The sequence below is a fragment of the Coenobita brevimanus genome, chromosome 44, assembly GCF_032717465.1.
Source record: "Coenobita brevimanus isolate Jiangsu-jjx chromosome 44, ASM3271746v2, whole genome shotgun sequence".
In the NCBI taxonomy this organism is placed as follows: Eukaryota; Metazoa; Arthropoda; class Malacostraca; order Decapoda; family Coenobitidae; genus Coenobita; species Coenobita brevimanus.
Window position 1 is genome coordinate 42,700,409 of NC_136997.1, and position 9,035 is coordinate 42,709,443.

The window sequence follows — 9,035 nt, forward strand, 5'->3', positions numbered from 1 at the left end:
ACCACCACCAGTAGCACCTACAAGGCGCCTTCATAGCACTGGGGTTGGAGGTTAGTCTCGCTATCTCCGCTGGGGGAGTGTACCATGAAGCGTCAGTATGCTGCTTACCACCATCACCAACAGCAGTATCAACTGTACGTCCACCACCAACACACCATCAGTAGCATCTACAAGGCTCCTTCATAGCACTAGGATTGAGGGTTAGTCTGGCTGTCTCTTCTGGGGGAGTGTTCTGTGAAGAGTCAGTATCCTGCTTACCACCATCACCAACTTCAATATCAACTGTACGTCCACCACCAACACACCACCAGTAGCATCTACAAGTCGCTTTCATAGCACTGAGTCTGGATGTTGCTCTGACTGTCTTTCTCAGCCTGCTCGAGTGCATTTCCAAGAGCCAGCGAAGCTTTCCCATCACGACCAATTAACAACACTGACCAATATCACCAATATCCAGTCCACCAACACCACTCAGCCAACACCCAGTGCCAACATTCAGCCATCAGCACAAGGGCCAACCAATACCACCGGCACTACATGCTTAGTATCAGGTGCTGGAAAGGAACGCCTTCACATGATGGCATCAGTATGACCAGGTGGCTCCGCTCTCTGATTATACAAACGTCACTCAGATCCCTCCTTAACCCCCGATTAATGAGGATGATGCCTTTAGGGGCAACTCTGGCTTACAGTCCATTTTGTCCATATTTCAAATACTCTTGAAACTACTTCTTCTTCTTCTACTACTACTACTACTTCTACTACTACTACAACTACTACTACTACTACTACTACTACTACTACTACTACAACAACTACTACTACTACTACTACTTTTACCACCACCACCACCACAACCACCATTATGTAACATTATATTACTTAATAGTCAACATTACCACTACTACCAGCATGAAACTGTACACATCCAGCCATCACTGGTACCACAAACCACGACGACGACCACCATCACCACAAACCACAATAAAACCAACAACAACAACCAAATACAATAACCTTGACTGTACTGAACTTTATGTAATTTTGTTGAAAAATGATCTTATAAGTACCAATGTGGGAAAGTTTTGTTGTATATTTATCTTGTTTTGGAATAAAGAATTGTATTGATTCGCTGTTTTGATCACTTGACAAAGGTCCTGGTACACAAATTTAACAGGGATAAGAGAAGAGTGCAGAGGATAATGTTTTGCTTTACACTCGTAGTTGGAACAAAACATAAATCCGCACAGAGACTGAAGAGTGCTGCTAGAGATCGAGCAGCGTGAAGAGCCGCCATTGGTGACCAAAGCCAACAGACGCAAGTAAGCTGGAACATTTATCCATGAAACGAAACGATCACACTGATAAAAAGGAAATGACCTTGGTTAACGGAGGAAGTTCAAAGTATGAACAGTACAGGAAAAACGTAGAATTGTTCATTAACAGATAACATTTCTTAGAAACGATAACAGACAAACCACTACGATAAGATTGTGTAAAACTGATCTTTCGGTTAAGGGAACGAGCAAAAGCTATCAGAACTACAGAGAAAAGTTGATATCGTCATTAACAGATAACAGACAAGCAGCTACAGTAACAGACCGGCAACCCAAAGATGGAGGAAAAGTAGGAGGACGTGGTAGGCAGAGGACTAGCTGGAAAGTTGGTATGCTCACACGAGAAGGAACAGGACTGCAACCAATACGTGAAAATGAAGCAGTCTAGGATAGTAAAACTGAACAGTTTCGACAGGCAAGGTTGGTTTGGGCCCCACACAGATGAGGGTTAATATCTGTTCATTTTGTCAACCATCGTGACCGGAAGAGCTTAAATTCACTACCATCCACACTGCAGTACGTCCAGGTGTGTGGATCCGACAGGAAATACATCATAATTACGTGACGGCCACACATCTTTTAGACCAGCTTTGGAGAGGTGGATAAGAGACTCAAGCAGATGAGGCTTCTTTATGATACTATATTTTTAAGCTTTTAGTTGACATACAGTAAATTCATTATCGGCTGACGCTGATATAAATAAGGCGAAAGGTTCATGATTTTTTTTTTTTTTAATACGAACCAGTTTGGATTCTGTAAATGGCTACTTCTAAGGATAAAAATCAATCAATAAATAACTACAGTGTCTACAATGCCGAAACTACAAGAACCACATCACTCTTTGGACGATTATCCAGGGTGGTCCATATATAACCCTCCTCTCTCATTACACAGGCGGGTTTCTCGTGTGTTGCGGGGACGTCTCAATCAGCGTTATCAATATCCACCCTGCATTATTTATACATTTACCACTCCACTGCCTCATCGACGCCCATACAAGCAAACTGGGCCGTCTCCACAACACACAGTACCAAAAGTTGAGTTTCTAGTGGAGCGTTAATTACAGACTAGCCTGTATCTTGAGCTTGAGAGAGAATTTACGAATAGGAGAAGTTTGTTGCTTAATTAAAACCTTTAGTACAACACATATTTCCTATCTTAAATAAAATCGTCCCTAGACTGTATGAATAAGATGATTTATAGTTAAGACCGGCCTCAATTCACACCTTAAATACAGCAAAGTTTTCCTAAATTGAACAAAATCGTGTCTAGATATGATGTATAAAATTAATTACATTGTTTCTCCAGCTGCATGACATGGATGACATAAGGAGTAAGAGGCAACTCTACGGTACCAGCACTGAAACCAAGATCGATGGGTTGAAGAACTGGGCTCTCTCCACTTACACATCATCATCATCATCATCATCACCATCAACATCCAATTCTTATTTGTCCCATCAGGCGTGTTGGGCCCCACAGCTAGACTACACCTTCTCGATATTTAAGCCGAGGGTGACTAGCCTCACTCTCTCCTGAGTGGCATTATTCGAGCAATAAACTCCAACCATCCCTCTGATATACACCCTTTCAGGCTTAATCCAGTCGGAGCACCTTAACACACTAGACCACCAGGCGTCATTTGCCTGTATTGTTATCAACAAGTGTAGTAAATGGTTTCCTGGGTTACAAGAAACCATTTGACTTGTCATTCAGTGTAGAGTCACCTTCCAAGCATGCAATGGTAAAAAAAATAAATAATCCCTGAAGTGGTTAATGGTTTCACAATGAGCGTTGTTGCTATTCGATCTACAGCATTTTTGTCATGCAGATATTAACGAATGTACACTGTAATTCATGCTATATAAACTACACCTTTATGCTGCATTACTAGAAGCAGCAGGTATATACACATAAAAAGTTAATGGTGAATGTTTCAAATTTTCAGTTAGTGTTTCAAATTGTAAAGACGGAAAGATTAGGGATAGCTTTTTGCTGTATTGTACGGTAACTGTATTCCTGAGGCTTGCACGATTAAAAAAAAAAAAAAAAAAAGCCTATACTTCCCATGTACTCTTCGCGTATTTAATAAAATGGCTAATGAGACATGTGCATCGACTGCACTAACTGAAACATCATGAAAGCCACTGCGTTACATTTTATTGGCAAATTTAAGCCAAAACTGATATAACTTCACGCTACTGAAAGATCCATCCACAAAGCTCAGTGTTCGAATGTGTGCATCCAAGTCAAGATATTTTTTTCGGTTACATCATTTGCGGACGAAGTTGACAGTATTTTATACACTTCCACTTGTTCTTCAAAATGTAAACAAAACTGACATCAATACATTACTTTCAAGTGAAAAAAAATGTCTGTTCGAGCCGAAAAACGGTATGGAATTGAAGTCGCTGTCAAAGAAGTTGCAGTTTATGATCAATATCTTATACTGCCTTTAACAACAACTTAAGGAAAATGGTTGGATACTAAAAACTAACAAATTAACAATAAATAACCAGAAGTAATATTCTACAGTGAGGGAGAAAGTGTGACCAACAGATCACATCGGCTCCGTCTATCGACATGTTTATAGCCAGAAGCTATAACCCTGTAAGCTTTCTCCACAGACAAATCGCCTCCGTATCACTCTGTTCTCTGACAAATTGCCCTCCCTCCCATTCACTTCCTTCTCCCTCACATATCTTTCCATCCATCCCTCCAGCTCACATCCCCTCTCTCTCATATATCTCTCCATCCCGTCTCCCCAACTCACATCCTTCTCTTTCTCATAATATCTCTCCATTCCACTCGACCAACTCACATCCTTCTCTCTCATATATCTCACCACCCCATCTCTCCATCTCACCCTTGGCCTCAGCATCCTACCCCCCTCCCCCTTGCACTTAATGCACACTCATATAATTCTCCATCCTCTCCATATAGACCTAGTCAGATCATCTCAGAATATTTCTCCTAACGCTTTCAACAGTATCAGCATCAACACCTACACCCTCATCGATAAAAATTATATGTGGCCCATCAGTGCTTCCTGTTTTGACAATATTGGAGCAGCATTAATCCACGGAATTGCCTGATTTAGAATACAACAGACGTGGGAATCTTTTAATTACGTGGGATTTGTGATACAACAGAAGTGTGGAGCCATAAAGAGAGTGATAACCATTAGTATCTGTAAGGCTGATTAAAGATAAAGAATTAATTGCACTGCACCTTATCTATATATTTCTTTTACAGCGATAAGGACTCTTCAGTCACTTTTTCATGTCATGCCCATCCGAATATCAGCATCTCCATTAGGTGTGAACATCTGCATCTCCCTTAAGTGTGGATATCTATCTCCCTCAAGCGTGAACATCTGTATCTCCCTCAAGTGTGAACTTTTGTTTCTCCCTCATGTTTGAACATCTGCATCTCCCTCAAGTGTGAACATGTGTATCTCCCTCAAGTGTGAACATGTGTATCTCCCTCAAGTGTGAACATGTGTATCTCCCTGAAGTGTTAACATCTGCATCTCCTATTATTGTGAACATCTGCATCTCCCTCAAGTGTGTGTTCCACGAAGTTTGTCAAAGTTCTGGAAAAGGCCTGTCTCAGAGTACTTCCTTAGCCATCCTAGTTACAGTACATGGTTTTAAGTTTCTCGAGTGTCTGGAACTATCTCAAGGTAGCAGTGGAGATCTGAGCAAGGGGAAGGGCTAGGCTTGATAAGTCTCCCCATCAGTACGGTTAGGTAGGGTTGGGCAGGGGGTTGAGGGTAGGCTATATGAGTTTGGGTAGGGTGGAGCAGCATGGTGAAGGTTGACTACATGAAGTTAGCTTGGGTGGGGTAGAGTGGTGAGGATGTGGTAGATGAGTCACTCCATCTGTAGGGTGATAAATGTAGTCACCAGGCCGAACCCCAGCACGATGAAGGCGCCCTGCAGGTGTTCCAGGTTGAGCACCAAGTCACCCAATACCTGAGGACAAGAACAGTGACAGTTTGCTGTCATGGATCTCTCTCTCTCTCTCTCTCTCTCTCTCTCTCTCTCTCTCTCTCTCTCTCTCTCTCTCTCTCTCTCTCTTTCAAAACTGCCACAGGACGAGAAGAAGAGAATTATACAAGTTAGGAATGATCTGGAGTAGTAGTGTGGTTTTCCAGAGTTATATAACTTCAAATTTCCCGCAATAAGGTAAATTGTGTAGATATGGAAAAATCTATATATCTATCTATCTATTGCCAGACGCCTCAATCCCGTTCGGGGTGACCTCAAACAAATTGCCTCCACGTCGCCCTGTCCCCCGCCATTTCACTGCCCCGCTCCCAACTCACACCCCCCTCTCTTATATAGCCTACCTCTCCACCCCATCCCTCCATCTCCTCCTCGGCCTCCCCCTCCCTCTTCCCCCTCCCACCTCACTCACATACACTCTCTTCGTCAATCTTTCACCCTCCATCCTCTCCACATGGCCAAATCACCTCAGTGTATTCCTCCTAACGCTTCCTATCACATCCACATCCACACCACTATGCTCCTTTAAATCCTCATTTATCAGCCTATCTCTCCATGTGACTCCACAGGCTCCTCTTAAATAACTCATTTCCACTGCTCTCACTCTTGACTTGTGTCCTTCCAGCATCGTCCAAGCTTCACTTCCATATGTTAGAGTTGGTATCACAATACTGTCATGTAGTAACTTTTTCACTTCCATTCTCACTTCCATGCTTCTTATCACTGCTTTCAAGGAACCAGCAACTTTTCTTCCCTGCTGTACCCTTTCAAGCACTTCACCCTCCATACTTCCATCCCAACTCATCACACTACTCAACTACTTAAACGTACTCACATTTTCCAATTCCTCACCATCCAACCTCGCCGTACATTCACTGACTTCACCTCTCTCAAAGACCATCACTTTACTCTTCCCTACATTCACATTTAGATTCCGTTTCTTACACACTCGCCCTAACTCATCCACCAAGCCTTGCAGCTCTCCTTCCTCTTCACTCAACAACACAGTATCATCTGCAAACAACAGTACAGGGAGTTTCCAAACACTACCCTCTTTCACCAGGGCCACTCCAACATCCACTACCCTACCTTGTACCTCTTTTATTACCCCATCCCTGTACAGATTGAACAACCATGGAGACATGACACATTCCTGTTTCAACCCAACCTTCAAAGAGAAAAATTCACTTAGTTCACCATCCACACGCACTGCAGCCTTAGCACCATCATACATACTCTTCACGGCATTCAACAACTTCCCTTCTACTCCATATATTCTTAATACTTTCCACAATCCTTGTCTATCCACCCTGTCATATGCTTTCTCCAAATCCATGAAAGCCGCATACAACTTCTTTCCCTTCTCTAGAAACTTTTCCACTAAAGATCTAAGAATGAATATCTGATCTACACAACCTCTTCCCTTCCTAAAGCCTCCCTGTTCTTCTCCAACTAATTCCTCTGTTCTTTCTCTAACTCTGTCAATAAGTATCCTACCATACACTTTTCCTATTATACTAAGAAGACAGATGCCCCTATGATTACCACACATTTCTTTTTCACTTTTTCCTTTGTACAAGGGAATAAATATACCTGACTTCCAATCTTCTAGGACTCTACCTTCCTCCCAGGCCAATCTGCACATTTTCCACATCCATTCTACTACCATCTCTCCCCCATACTTCAGCATTTCACCACACACTCCATCAATTCCTGGGGCTTTCCCCAATTTAACTTTCTTTATTGCTTCCACAACTTCTATCCTACTGATTTCTTCCTGTCTTCTCACCTCCCTCCTCCTCCCAGCCATGCCCCAACCACTTATACTCGCATTCTTCCATCCTCTATGTTCAACAATTCTTTTAAGTGTTCTCTCCATCTGCTCACTTTTTCTCCCTTCTCCACTAGTAATCTACCATTTTTATCTTTCACTCCCCTGCTAACCTCATTTCCACCCTGTCTTACTCTCTTCACCTCTTTCCAGAACATTTTCTTACAGTCTCTCCACTTTCCACTCTAGTTCCTTCCAAATTCCTCATCCACTCTTTTCTTACTCTCTCTTGCTAATCTTTTCACCTCTTTCTTTCTACATATAACTCTCTCTTCCATCTCTCAACTTCTTCCACGCCCCTATTTCTCATCCATTCATTGTATGCTTTTTTTTTTTTTTATGCCACAGCCTGTCTCACCTCTTCATTCCACCACGCTGTTCCTTGCACCCCCCTCCGTCTTCTCTTCAAGCCACACACCACATCACATGCTGCACATATTTCTTCTGTAAATATCCTACACACACCTTCCACGTCCCCCATCTGCTCCAATTCATATTTGCCCAATCGTTCCTCCACTTCTCTCTTATACTCTGCCTTTTTCTCATCCTCTTGTAACCTTTCCACTCTCCTTACAAATACTCCTTCTTCCCGTCCTTCCCTTCTCCTATTTCTCCATCCTAGTTGGACCTTGATTCTGACCACCACCAAGTAGTGGTCATAAAGTCCACTCCCCCAATCTCTATAAGTTCTTGCATCCATTACACATTTTCGCATCCTTTCATCCACACACACACAATCAATCATTGCCTTCCTTTCATTCAGTTCACCACCCACCCTTCTCATCACTCGCCATGTATACCTGTGGATCATTTTATGCCTGAAAAGGGTATTGGCTATCACCAACCCCCTCCCAGCACAAATGTCCACTAACGCACTGCCATTCTCATCTATCTTAGCAGGCACACCCCACTCACCAACTATTCCATCCACCTTCACATTCCCTTCTTTACCATTCATATCACCGATCAAAAACACTCTCTCATTCCTTTCAAACTTTTCCATGCACACTTCCACATTTGTCCAGAACTTTTCTTTCACTCTGCTTGCACGATCTTGCGTTGGCTCATACACACACACACAATCGCCCACATTTGTATTCCAACTTTCAGTCTTACCCATACAATCCTTGACCCAACTGATCCATACTCTCTTATGCTCTTCTTATAAATAAGCAAATAAAATAAAAGCAATTGAGTTTTCGAGTTGAAGGCATTAACAGCATTTAATGGATAAGTTTTCACCAAGAACACAATAAGAGTGGTAACCATTTGTACATCAGCACTTCTATTTCCATTTCAAAGTCTACGGTTCAATGACTAAGAGGGCACTCTGATGGCGCATACCTCCACCAACACCATTGAAATTTATGATATACTGCTCCAATTATTTTTTCCAGCCAGATGAGCACCTTTAAGTTTTCATATAGTCAGTCATTTCTACAGTCTTAGGATTGTATTCTCACCTGTTAAGAAAGCCTATTAACACCTCCTCCTAAGCGATTTTCTTGGCTTATTTCTGCATTTTATAAATCCTTCCAATATTGCCATTTTCTGCAAAAATAACGTACAAATAGATATTAACTGGCCATATCCAAAAATATATTGTTATGCATTACGTGTCAGGGAGCTTCCTTACCCGACGAGAACACGAGCTTTAGCCTGCCCTGTTACACAACCTCAGAATCGGATACATCCACAAACTCCAATAAAACACAAGATTTCCTGCATCCGGGTCAACCTCAAAGTACAGTCACCTCTTCCTTGACTAACTGCTCACCTATCCACCAGATTACATTAAAAACCAATAACATCTTGTACACCAAGAGTCAAAAAGACACTTCGTTGTTGGAGGTAAAA